This window comes from Papio anubis, chromosome 6 (genome assembly GCF_008728515.1).
Source record: "Papio anubis isolate 15944 chromosome 6, Panubis1.0, whole genome shotgun sequence".
Classification (NCBI taxonomy): domain Eukaryota; kingdom Metazoa; phylum Chordata; class Mammalia; order Primates; family Cercopithecidae; genus Papio; species Papio anubis.
Window position 1 is genome coordinate 134,178,416 of NC_044981.1, and position 13,108 is coordinate 134,191,523.

A 13,108-nucleotide genomic window follows, 5' to 3' on the forward strand; every position below is an offset into this window, starting at 1 on the left:
GATTTCCAGAAGGGATACGGAAGTTAATTGAATAACAAGGCTATGTATTGGATCAAATTTTAAATATTTATGACATAGGTATCTATTATAAACATATGCTTCCAAGGAACTGCATCTCAAAGGGAAAACAAACATGTTCCAGGTTTTAAGGCTGCAAAAAGACTGCAGATTTTGACAACCCTCCTTTCACTACTACATAGTAACTCACAAGCTGCAATCCTTCCAACTCTCATTTTCACGAGCAAACTGTAGACTATTTCAAAGTAAATTGTCAAATGTATTGTAACCATTGATGTATTTTTTAACTATTTAACATGTATAAAACTGTTCTATTTTTATTAGGCTCTTACCTTGTATTAATAATATTTAACTGATGAAGTTTTTGAGCGTCCTACTAATCCTGAATAACAGTAACATTTTTTGTTCTCTATGATTTTAACAATCATTCATTGTAATTAAAGTAGCTTGAAAATCTTACTTACTTTGGAACAAAGAAAATGTTTAGAAAAAACTAAATGAGTGATTATTTTTGGCATGAAGAACAGAGAACAGTTGCCCTTTTGCTGCCTTCACAACTCATTCTTACATCCAAAGCAAGGTTTGATAACTTCGGGAAAAAGAAACAAGTATAAAAGGAATTCTATGAGACTAGCTCTTTTTATTACCAATTTAAAACTTCACTTCTAAAGGCCCAGTGACTACTGTATTTATTATTCACTGAACTTGTAATTTCTAACAATGAGTCCAAATTTATAAGGCAGGCCACTTGTTTTTCCCAGGAAGCTTGCCATAATGAAATTACCTTTCAAATTACACTGTTATTATTCAATAGTACTAAAACTCTCCTACTGTGAGCACTAATTTGCACAAACTACCATTGCACTTGGCACCGATAAAAATACAAATATATTTTAGAATGACATTTGAATTTGGAAATATGCCCAATATCACTCTTTACTCTGAATGGAAAGAACTGCTTGTGGTTCTGGGTAAAAATATGACTGCTTATACCTAATATACTTTCTAATAAGATAATTTCATGTGCAAAAAATCTAGTTACCTATAATCGTGAGGTCAATTTTTTTGTGAATCTTCTATTTAAAAAATAAATTTAGGGCTGGGCACAGTGACTTATGTCTGTAATCCAAGCAATTTGAGAGGCCAAGTCAGGCAGATCTCTTGAGCCCAGGAGTTTGAGACCAGCCTGGGCAACATGGTGAAACTCTGCCTCTACAAAAAATATAAAAATTAACCAGGCATAGTGGTTCATGCCTGTGGTCCCTGCTACTTGGGAGGCTGAGGTGGGAGAATCACCTGAGCCCAGGAGATCAAGGCTGTGATGATCCAAGATTGCATCACTGCACTCCAGCCTGGGCAACAGAGTGAGACTTTGTCTCAAATATAAGTAATAATAATAGTAATAATGATAATAATATGAGGCGTAATTTTAGAAGATGGGATGGCAGAGTAGGAAGAACCAGAAATCTATCTCCCTACCTAAAATCTATCTGCCTACCTAAAATCTATCTGCCTACTACAATTGTACTGACAGAATTTATCTGATGTAACTATTTTGGAACTGTGGATCCTATTGAAGGCTTGCACCTTCCAAAGGAAGGCTTGTTTAGTGAATTGCTATTACTTTTGTCAACTTTAGTTTGCAAAGGAGGAGCTCCCCATCCCCCACACCCAGTTCCTTGGTAGGTAGCAATGCACATGTTCCTGGGGCAACTAGAATGCAGCTCGTGGAAATCAGTGTGACAAAAAGAACTCTGTCCTCCAAATATCAAGATCTGAGCTTTGATTACTGATTGTTGTTTTTTATCTCGGAGGTGCAAAGAAGCAGGCAGCTATTGTTTTGTACCTTCTCACATTGCTGCTACTCCCTTCTACCCCCAAATGAATTGACTTCCAGGGAATTTTAAGAGCCACTGCCTCTTCCCTCTCCCCTTAATTTTTTTCTTTTTGCCTTTCTGGGAGCCAGACATTAAAGTCTTGGACATTCAAAAGCAGCTGTATATGTGAGGAAAATTAGAAAGTGGTCACTGTTAAAGCAAACTAAATATGGCCTGAGAAGGACTCCGTACTTCTATACTTGAGTCCTTGTGGATGACCTGTAACCTAGCTTAATAGTCACACAAGATTGAAAACCTAATTTAAGAGTATGCAGCTGTAACAATAACTGTCTTGGGCAATCCCAGCGGCCATAGTTCAACCACTCATAGACTGCTAAGTGTTCAAACTGTGTTCAAATAAGGCAAACACCAACCTGTAACCAATCCAGCTGTTTCTGTACCTCACCGCCAATTTCTGTAGGTCATTTCCCTTTTTTTTTTTGTCTATAAATCTTCTTCCACTACATGGCTGTGCTGGAGTCTCTGTGAATCTGCTGCAATTCTGGGAGCTCCCAATTTGCAAAATATTCATTGCTCAATTAAACTCCTTCAAATGTAATTCAGCTGAAGTTTTTCTTTTATCACCACACAAGCCCATGGGAAGGCACAGACTCAGAAAATACCTGAGAAGACCTTAAGTATACATCTCATTCTGATCCTTGACACAGAGATAGCTTAGAACACTCAAAAAAAAAAAAAAAAAAATCAATAAACAATGAAATGTAACCAAGAAACAGCAAACACAGGGAAAGGGAGGAGAATCTGGCTTCTAGAGTTACCACTTTATTAGGTTCAAATATGCAAATTTTCAACAAAAAAAAATCACAGGGCATTCAAAGAAATGGAAACTATGGCTCAAAGGAAAAAATAAATAAATCAACCAAAATTGTCCCTGAGTAACACAGATGGAAGATCCACTAGACAAAGTCTTTAAAACAATTGCCTTAAATATATTTTAAAAACTAAAGGAAGATGTAAAAAATAAAAATCAAGAAAATGATAAATGAACAAAATAGAAATATAAAGATATCAAAACCTAAAAAGAAACCAAAAATAAATTCTGGAGATGGTAAGTACTCTAACTGAAAAAAACAATTCCCTAGAGAGAGTCAAAGGCAGTTTTGAACAGGCAAAAGAATCAGTGACACTTGAAGATAAGACAATGGAAATTATTGAGTTTAAGGAACAGAAAGAAAAAAATATTGAAGAAAAGTGAACAGAGCCTAAGGGACCTGTAGCATATCATCAAGCAGACCAACATACACACTGTGGAAGTTTTAGAAGGAGAAGAGAGAAAGGGGTAGAGAGAATATTTGGAAAAATAATGGCTGAAAAACTTCTGACACTGGATGAAAGACATGAATATAAACATCCAAGAAACTCAAGAAAATCCAAATATGATGAACTCAAGGAGACCCACACTGAGATACATTATAATCAAACCTTTGATTGAACAAAGACAGACTCACTACATACAAAAGATTTTCAATAAGATCATAAGCAGATTTCTCATTAGAAACTTTGGAGGCCAAAAGCCATGGGGCCAATATATTCCAAGTGCAAAACAAACAAACAAACAACCCCCCAAAAAAATTACTAACCAAAAATTCTATCTCTTGCCAAACTATCCTTCTAAAATGAAAAACTAAGACATATTCCCATATGGCTGGGCATAGTGATTCACACCTGTAATCCTGGCACTCTGGGAGCCTGAAGCAGGAGGATTGCTTAGGCCAAGCATTCAAAACCAACATGGGAAACATGGTGAGACCTCATCCTTACAGAAAATAGTAATTAAAAAAGATTAGCTGGGAATGGTGGTGCATGCCTGTAGTCCTGGCTACTTGGGAGGCTGAAATGGGAGGATTACTTGAGCCCAGGAGTTGGAGGCTACAGTGAGCTACAGTTGTGCCACTGCACTCCAGCCTGAGTGACAGGCCAAGATCTTGCCTCAAAAAAAAAAAAAAAAAAAAAAAAAAAAGATATTCCCAAATTAAAAAACTGAGGGAGTTCATTACCACTAGAGCTGCCCCAAAAGAAATGCTCAAAGGAAGCCTGCAGCGTGAAATGAAAGGACTCAGTACAGTAATTCAAAGACATATGAAAAAATAACCATCTCAGTAAAGGTAAATACCTGTGCAATCATAAAATCAAATATTATTGTAATAATGATTTACAACTCCACTTTTTGTTTTCTACATGATTTAAGAGAAAAATACATTTAAAAAATTATTACTCAGAAACCTAATTATTGTAACTTTGGTTGGTAACTTCACATTTCATCTTCTATATAATTTAAAAGACTAATGTATTTAAAAGAACTATGAGTTTATGTTTTGGGATGCATAATATATAAAGATGTAATTTTATGACATCAGCTGCTGAAATAAGTGGGGATGCAGCTATAACAGAGTAAACTTTTTGTATAGTATTAAAGTTAAGCTGGTACAAATTTAAATTAGAGTATTACTTCAAGATGTTAAATGTAATCCTCATGACAACCATAAAAAAAACCTACAGAATATATACAAGGAAATGAGAAATAAATATAAACACTTTCCTACAAAAAATCAAGTAAACACAAAAGATGACAATAATGCAGGAACTGAGGAATAATAAAGTATAAGGCATATAGAAAACAAATAGCAAACTGACAGAAGTAAGTCTCTCCTTATCAGTAATTACTTTAAATAAATGTGGAGTAAAACTCTCCACCCAAGAATTACATATTGGCAGAATAGATTTAAAAATACATGATCCAACTAAATGCTGTCTACAATAGACTCATTTTAGATTTAAAAATACAAACAGATGGAAAGTGAAAAGATGGAATGATAGACCAGGCATGGTGGCTCGTGCTTGTAATCCCAGCACTTTTGGAGGCTGAGGCAGGTGGATCACCTGAGGTCAGGAGTTTGAGACCAGCCGGCCAACATGGTGAAACCCTGTCTTTACTAAAACTATAAAAAATTAGCTGGGGTGGTGGGGCATGCCTGTAATCTCAGCTACTCAGGAGGCTGAGGCAGGAGAATTACTTGAACCTGGGAGGAGGAGGTTGCAGTGAGCCAAGATTGAGCCATTGCACCCCAGCCTGGGCAACAAGAGCAAAACTCCGTCTCAAAAAAAAAAAAAAAAGATGGAATGATAGAAAAAGCTATTCTGGCTGGATGCAGTGGTTCACACCTATAATCTTAGCACTTTGGGAGGAGGTGGGCAGATTACCTGAGGTCAGGAGTTCAAGAGCAGCCTGGGCAACATGGTAAAACCCTGTCTCTACTAAAATACAAAAAAAAAAGCCAGGGATGGTGGTGTGCACCTGTAGTCCCAACTTCTCTGGAGACTGAGCCATGAGAATTGCTTGAACCTGAGAGGCAGAGGTTGCAGTGAGCTGAGATTGCACCACAGCATTCCAGACTGGACAACAGAGAGATTCTATCTCTAAAAATAAAACGAAAACAAAAAAAAGTGTGTTTATTTAAAAAAAAGAAAAGAAAAAGAAAAAGCTATTCCATGCAAATAGTAACCAAAAGAAAGCAGCAGTGGCTATACCAATATCAGACAAGATATACTTTAAATTCAGAAAATGAAAAAGACATAAAGAAGGACATTATAAATTAAAATGTTCAATACAGCAAGAAGATATAAAAACTATAAACATTCATGCATCTAATAACTGACCATCAAAACATATAAGGCAAAATCTGACATAAATGAAGGGAGAAATACAGTTCTACAATAACAAAGATTTCAGTACTCCTCTCTCAATAATGAAGACACCAATCAGACAGAAGATAAGAAAGGAAATAAAAGACAACACAAACCAACTAGATCTAACAGACATATACAGAGCATTACCCAACATCAACAGCATACACATTTTTCTCAAGTACACATGGAATATTTTCCAAGACATATCACATGGAGAGGTGAAGTCAGCTGCACTTCCTGGTTCCAGTGGGGACTTGGAGAACTTTTCTGTCTTACAAGGGGTTTGTAAAATGCACCAATCAGTGCTCTGTAAAAATGTACCAATCAGCGCTCTGTAGCTAGCTAGAGGTTAGTAAAATGCACCAATCAGTGCTCTGTAAAAACATACCAATCAGCGTTCTGTAGCTAGAGGTTTGTAAAATGAACCAATCAGCACATTGTAAAATGGACCAGTCAGCGCTCTGTAAAGTGGACCAATCAGCACTCTGTAAAGTGGGCCAATCAGCACTCTGTAAAGTAGACCAATCAGCACTGTGTAAAATGGACTAATCAGCCAGATATGGGCAGGGACAAATAAGGGAATAAAAGTTCAGCACCCCCGTCAGCAGCGGCAACCTGCTCAGGTCCCCGGCCATGCTATGAAAGCCTTGTTCTTTTGCTCTTCACAATAAATCTTACTGCTGTTCACTCTGGGTCCGTGCCATCTTTAAGAGCTGTAACACTCACTGCGAAGGTCCGCAGCTCCATTCTTGAAGTCAGCTAGACCACAAACCCAACTGGGAGGAACCAACTCCGGATACAGTATGTTAAGTCACAAATTCTTGATAGATTATAAAAGATAAATATTATGCAAATTGTCTTCTCTGACCACAACAGGATGAAATTAGAACTCAATAACACAAGTAAAACTAGAAACTTCACAAATTTGTAGAAACTGCACAGCACACGCCTTTTTCCTTTTTTTCATGTCAGACAAATAATGTGCCTATGTTGTAACACCAGGTTTGAAGGAGGTGCATCTCATCCAAGTACATGAAACCCAATCATCAGGCTTGTGAACTACAAAAGGATCATACAGCACAGTCTTCCACAACCAATGGATCAAAGAAATCACAAAAGAAATTAGAAAATAATTAGAGACAAATGAAAATGAAACTACATTATACCAAAACTTATGGTACACAGCAAAAGTGGTACTAAAGGAAAAAAACTATAGCTGTAAACACCTAATGTTAAAAACAAAAAAGTTCTCAAATCAACTACCTCATTTTATACCTTAAGGAACTAGAAAAAGAAGAACCAAACTCAAAACTTGCAGAAAGAAGGAAATAAAGATTAGAGCGAAGATAAAATAGAGAATAGAAAAATAATAGAGAAAAGTCAATAAAACCAAAAGTTGATTCCTCAAGATCAGCAAAATTGATGAAATTTTAACTAGATGAACTAAGAAAAAAGAGAAAAATTTTAATTAATAAAATCAAAAATGAAAGTGGAGATGATTCCACATAAATAAAAAGAATTATAATTGGCTGGGTCAGGTGACTCATGCCTGTAATCCCAGCACTTTGGGAGGCCAAGGCAGGCAGGTCAGTTGAGGTCAGGAGTTTAAGACCAACCTGGCCAAAATGGTGAAACCCTGTCTCTACTAAAAATACAAAAATTAACCAGGCATGGTAGCCTATGCCTGCAATCCCAGCTATTCATGAGGCTGAAACAGAATAATCGCTTGAACCCAGGAGGCAGAAATTGCAGTGAGCCAAGATCACACCACTGCACTCCAGCCTGGGCAACAGAGCAAGGCTCCATCTCAAAAAAACAAAAAATTATAAAACAGTACTAAGAACAAGTGTATGCCAACAACCAGGTAGCCTATATAAAACATAAAAGAATTCCAGAAACACAAAAACTGCAAAACGAAATCCTGAAGAAATAGAAAATATGAATAGACTTAAAATTGGTAAGAAGATTGAATCAATAATCAAAAAATATCCTGAAGAAAAGTCATGGACCTGATGGCTTCCTCAGTGAATTCTACCAAACATTTAAAGAACTAATACTAACCCTTCTTGAACTCTTCCAGAAAATGGAAGAAATGTGATGGTAGAGCTAAATAAGCATTGACTATATAAAACAATAATAATAACAATGTCTAAGTGATAGATTTAACAAAAATAAGATGGAAAGAAATGTAATATGGGAGAGGTTGATTCAAGTTAGGTTTCTAAGGTTCTTGTATATTTGGGATAAGAACAAACGTAGATAAACTTTAAACATTAAATATGCATATTTACATTTCTAGATTAATCATGACATGTGTAAATGCCAAACTAGTAGAGGAGGAACGTAGAATGAGAAATTTTTGTACCTGTTCTCCATCCAAGTCGTCAACATCTTTCTCACCATGGTTACCCTACAGAGCAAAGGAAAAGCAGAATGTTGAGAGAGGAGAGGAACAGGTGAATGTGGATATTTCTTTTATGTTAATTTCCTGGTTTATATTTTGTTCAGTTAATAGTAGAATTCAGACTTTACAAAACAACATTTATATACTGTATCCAATTATTATAAACAATGATACATTTATTTCTGAAATAGTTATTAGGGATATATTATATACTGTTTTTCCTGACAGTTTCCAGTGCTAAAGAGAAAATGATTTAAAAAAAAAAAAAAAACCTTCAACTTTTGAATAAATAAAAAGACTTTCTTTTAAACATTTGCACTGGAAACAAGTAACTTACAAGAGTGAATGAAACATTTCCCAGTGGTTGTCCACATGATGGTCCTTTTGTCATTGACTTTAATTTAAAAAGACTAGCAAATATACATGGATTAATCTATATAATAGAAACCTGGAAGATCACAGATTAAGAAGAAATTAAGTGAGTATGTGTACATGTGTGGGCATTTATAATATTTTTAAAAACCTGAAAAACAGACAAGGTGACAAGAATAAAAACAGGCAGCTGCATAATGTGTCAAATGTTCCATCTCTTTTTAATTATGGGCCCTTCATTTTCCCAACTATCTTAAAATAAGTTAGTATATACATCATAAAGCATATTTTGAAGAAAAACATTGAGAGTTTTACAGGGAGAATAAAATGTACTTTACACGTATGGAATAGTTGATTTACTCTTAATATCCATACAAACTTATCAAGTTTCAGGCTTTTTTTTTAAACAAGTACAGCTGAGTGAGTACCTGAAAATAAATATACTAAGCTCATGGACTAGAATTACACAATACATTTGCTACAGGCCACAGGAGGTAAATTGGTGATACCAAAAAACATGCATGAGGAAGCCCCATGAGCCCTTGTCTGTCTTGCTCATCATTTTGTAATAACTCCTTGGGATAATATGGGTAACAAAGTGGGCACCTAATAAATATTTCTGAATGAAAATAAAATACATAGGAATTAACCAAGGAGATGAAAGACATGTACAAGAAAAACTATAAAATATTGCTGAAAGAAATTAAAGACATAAAAAATAGAAACTCATCCTATGTTTACAGAGAAGACGAAAATATTTTTAGGATAGCAATACTACCCAAAGTGATCTACAGATTCAATACAATCCTATCAAAATCCTGATGATACTCTTTATGGAAATAGAAAAATTCATCCTAAAATTCATATGGAATATCAAAGTTCCCTGAATAGCCAGAACAGTCTTGAAAAAGGAACAAATCTGGAGGAGTCACAGTTCCTCACTTTAAAACTTACCACAAAGCTACAGTAATCAAAACAGTGTAGTACTGTCATAAACATAGTTATAGACCAATGGACGATATGGACCAATGGAATAGAATAGATAATTCAGAAATAAATCCTCATATATATGGTAAATGATTTTCGCAAGAGAGCTAAGACGATTCAATGAGGAAAAGAGTCTTTGCAACAACTGGTGCTGGGAAAACTGGATATCCACATGCAAAATAATGAAGTTGGACCCTTGTCTAACACCATATACAAAAATTTATTTAAATGGATCAAAGATCTACATTTAAAATCTTAAGAAACTGTAAAACTCTTAAGAAAAAACATATGGCAAAAGCTTTATGACATTGGATTTGGCAGTGATTTCTTGGATATGATTTTAAGGACACAGGCTACAAACCAAAAAACAGACAAATTGAATTTTATGGAATGGAAAAAAATTTGTGAATAATTAAGTGAGGCAATTGATTTGTCAATTAACATGATTTAATCATTTCATACTGTATGCATATATCAAAATATGTTGCCTACCACAAATATATATATGTAACTTTTATTTGTCAATAATATATTAAGCTGGGTAGAATTTTTTAATATACATTTTTAAAGACAATATCAGCATAGTAAAAAGGCAACCTGCAGAATAAAATATTTACAAATCATATATCTGATAAGATATTAATATATAGAGAACTCCTAAAACTCAACAATGAAAAATGAACAATTTGATTTAAAAGTAGGCAAAGGACATGAGTAGAAACTACTCTAAAGAAGATATATAAATGGCCAATAAGTACATGAAAAGTGTTCAACATCACTAATCATTAAGGAAATACAAACCAAAACTTGCATTGAGCTATCACCCCACACTTGTTAAGAGGGATACTACAAAATTTTTTTTTTTTTTGAGGCCAGTCTTTCGCTTGCTCGCCGGGCTGCAGTGCAGTAGCAGTCAGGCTCACTGCAACTTCCGCCTCCCAGGTTCAAGAGATTCTCCTGCCTAAGACTCCCAAGTAGCTGGGATTACAGGCCCCTCCACCACAGCCAGCTTTTTTTTTTTTTTTTTTTTTTTTTTTTTTTTTTTGAGGCGGGTCTCGCTCTGCCGCCCAGGCTGGAGTGCAGTGGCGGATCTCTGCTCGCCAGCTCCAGCCTCCCGGGTTCAGCCATTCTCCCCTGCCTCAGCCTCGAGTAGCTGGGACTGAAGCCGCCACAGCGCCCGGCTAGTTTTTGTATTTTTTAGTAGAGACGGGGTTTCACCATATGTTTAGCCAGGATGGTCTCGATCTCTGTTCTCGTGATCCGCCCGATCTCGGCCTCCCAAAGTGCTGGGATTACAGGCTTGAGCCACCGCGCCCGGCCTTTTTTTTTTGTATTTTTAGTAGAAACAGGGTTTCACTATGTTGGCCAGGCTGGTCTTGAATGACTGACCTCGTGATCCACTCGCCTCGGCCTCTCAAAGTGCTGAGATTACAGGAAAACTTTTTTAAAAACCTAGAAAATATGTTGACAAGAATGTGGAGTCATTGAAACTCTTCTGCACTGTTGCTGGAATGCAAAATGTTATAGACACTGTGGAAAACAGTATGGTGAGTCCTCAAAAATTAAAAATAGAATTACCATATGATCCAGAATTTCCAATTCTTAGTATATACCCCAAAGAATTGAAAACAGAATCTTGAAGAGATATTTATACACCCATGTTACAATAACATTATTCACAATAGCTAAAACATAGAAGTAACTCAAGTGTTCACCAATGGGATGAATGGAAAAGCAAAATGTGATACATGCCTATAGTCACAACTCCTAGGGAGGCTGAGGTGGGAAGACTGCTTGAGCCCAGAAGTTCAAGGTCACCCTAGGCAACACAGTGAGACCTCATCTCTAAAAACATTTAAAGAAAAATTTAAAAAGGAAATATTGATATATGCTATGACATGGATGAACTTTGAAGGTGTTATGCTAGATGAAGTAAACCAGTCACAATAATACATATACCGTATGATTCCACTTACATGAGCTAATTAGAGTAGGCAAAATCATAGAGACAGAAAGTAGAATAGCAGTTCCCAGGGGCTGGGAGAGGAGGCAATAGGTAATTGTTTCATGAGTATCGAGTTTCAGTTTTACAAGATGAGAAGATTTATAGAGATGAATGGTGGTGATAGTTGCGTAAGATTATGGATATACTTAATACCACTAAACTGTACACTTAAAAAATGGTTATGATGGTAAATTTTATGTTATATGTATTTTATCACAATAAAATAATTGGAAAACATTTCCCAGAAATAAACAAACTTGAGAAAAAGATAAGAGATTAAATTGTGGCACACTCATAGAATTTAGGGTTAATGTTTGTAAAACACATATTTTGTAGCGGATACTGGGAATATTGATATACACAAAGTCTATGGAACAGGCATAGTCTGGTGGAGAAATAGCCATATCAGCAGATTATTACAATCTAATATAATAAATTATGATAGAGGTGCATACAAGACGCATTGAGAGCTGCATAGAGGTGCATACAACATGCAATGAGAGCTGCATTAGTTAAGATTACGTGAGCGGCTATAATAAATAAATTCTGAAATCCGTGGTTTAACACAATAAAGGTTTATTTCCCACTCTCACAATGGTCCTATGCAGGAGTTACTGGTTGAGCAGCTCTCTTCTAAGGAGACTCAGGGGGCCTGGGCTGCTTTCTCTAACAGCTCTACCCTCTTCAACATGTGGTTCCTGAGACCTCCTTGAGAGGGTTCTTTAGATCAGCCACCTGAATGTGGAAAACAACAGGGAAAATCACAACTGGGAGGAATTTACCCTCCAAGCCTGAGAGTGTACACATTGTTTCCATTCACCTTCTGTCGCCGTTTCAAACAACAAATGAGATTGGGAAATGTTTTGCTCTGTGCCAGAAAGGAGAAGAAATGTGTTTGGTATTCTGCAGCACAGTCTGCACAAAAGTAGAGAAACAAAGGGAAATTTCACGGGGGCATAAATTCTTCTAGCTCTTGAAAGATAAGGTCCGTTTTCCAGGTGAACAATGCATATCAGAGCATTTCAGGCAGAAGTAAGAGAGTGTGAAAAGACAAGGAAACACGTACAATGACAAAAGAACAGTCTGGAGTATCGCTGGGAGAGTTGGTTGTTTAGTATGGCTGGAATGTAAAATTCAAGGGTGGTAGGTCGTGAAACTTGAAACAGGATCATTTAGCTCAACTCCACAAAACTTACTGAATACTATGTTACATACATTTTAAGGGTTTGAAATGAGGGAAAATATTAATAAGAATAAGTGTCATTTCCAAGGAGCTTCCGGTTTAATGGAGATCACAAAAAAAGAGAATCTTGTTTTTAAGAAAAAAAAAAAAAAAGGTGAAGACTCTCTCTATGTATTTTTAAAAAAGAATCTGTAGGACTTTGTGTCTGATTGGATGGGAGGTGGCAGGAAAGATCAGAAGAAAAGAGAGACGTACAAAATGACTTTCATAGTTATTTCAGAGAGTAGGTAGCTAGGAGAGGGGATACAAGAATAGAATTCTGAGGCTGGGTAGGATCAATTAGTGAATGAAATTAATTGTAAAAGATTTGAGCTCCAAAAACTTATGGAACATTCACCTTAAGACCAGCAAGTCTTAAAATTCACATACATAGGTGTGATTACAATTTGCTGAATCAATCTCCACTGGAATCGGGCTCCATCAGTTGTTTCTGTGTCCCCATTCTATTTGTAGCATCTCATGTTTGAACTTCTTCCCAGTTGGGCAATAAAACA

The 13,108-nt window shown here is 36.0% G+C and overlaps 1 long non-coding RNA gene and 1 other non-coding gene across 2 annotated transcripts in view; both read right to left on the bottom strand.

The window, feature by feature from the left end:
* The window catches only part of LOC116275363, a 163,888-nt gene that overhangs the window by 140,384 nt on the left and 10,396 nt on the right, over window positions 1-13,108 (bottom strand). The window contains exon 2 of the long non-coding RNA XR_004184408.1: window positions 7,969-8,013. This is a non-coding gene — a long non-coding RNA (uncharacterized LOC116275363). The remainder of the gene's footprint in view (window positions 1-7,968; window positions 8,014-13,108) is intronic.
* Window positions 6,570-6,674, bottom strand: LOC116275605. The gene has a single exon (XR_004184720.1). It is a non-coding gene; the product is annotated as a small nucleolar RNA U13 (small nucleolar RNA).